Source organism: Doryrhamphus excisus, chromosome 5, assembly GCF_030265055.1.
Source record: "Doryrhamphus excisus isolate RoL2022-K1 chromosome 5, RoL_Dexc_1.0, whole genome shotgun sequence".
Classification (NCBI taxonomy): domain Eukaryota; kingdom Metazoa; phylum Chordata; class Actinopteri; order Syngnathiformes; family Syngnathidae; genus Doryrhamphus; species Doryrhamphus excisus.
The window spans coordinates 9,036,368-9,037,168 of record NC_080470.1 but is presented as its reverse complement, the minus strand read 5'-3'; positions in this window follow the sequence as shown (position 1 = coordinate 9,037,168).

Below are 801 nucleotides of genomic sequence, written 5' to 3'. Positions count from 1 at the left end.
CAACGTAGTATCAGTGGGAGGGACTGTTGCCGGTCTATGACGTCTGCAGAGCAGGTAACCACGCCCCCTGGATACAAAGTACAGTTGTAAACAAACTCACCATATCCAGGAACAAATCCAACTGAACGGAAACGTTTTAACAGTTTGTTTATATTACTAAGGTTATTGTATCCATTGTACTCAGCTGTTGACTTTACTATTTATTAATGCCAATAAACAGTTAAAACATTTTACTCAACTGTTTACTTTATGATTTATTAAAGCTGGCTTAAGGCTTACTATTATATTATTATTTATTACTTAAGTTATGCATGCTTTTTATGTATTTTATCTACTCATTATTTTGGATATATAATATTTTTATGTGTGTTAGTTTATTATTACCTAACTATTTCTTTCATTTATATGTCAGCTTTTTATTTATCTGATGGCTTATAATAGAGTATAAAAGTATAAAAAGATAAAAACTGAAAACAAGCCTGGCTGTACTCTTATAAATAATTATTTTATCTGATTGATGCCTATTTACTTATTATTTATTTATTTAATGTATTTTATTTGTCCTTTTTTGTTGCACAGTATACACATTATGGGCTTTACATATATTATAAATCTTGCAAGATTTATAATCATCTCGTGTTATAATAATATAATATAATAATATTATAATAATCTCTGATTTATAATCTCGTGAGCTGAATCCTACTAGATGTGCAAACAAGCACAATAATACATATAGGCCTAATGTTAATTTGTACCTGTGAAAGGTGCATCATCCCAAAAAATGTATGCCAGTCAGTC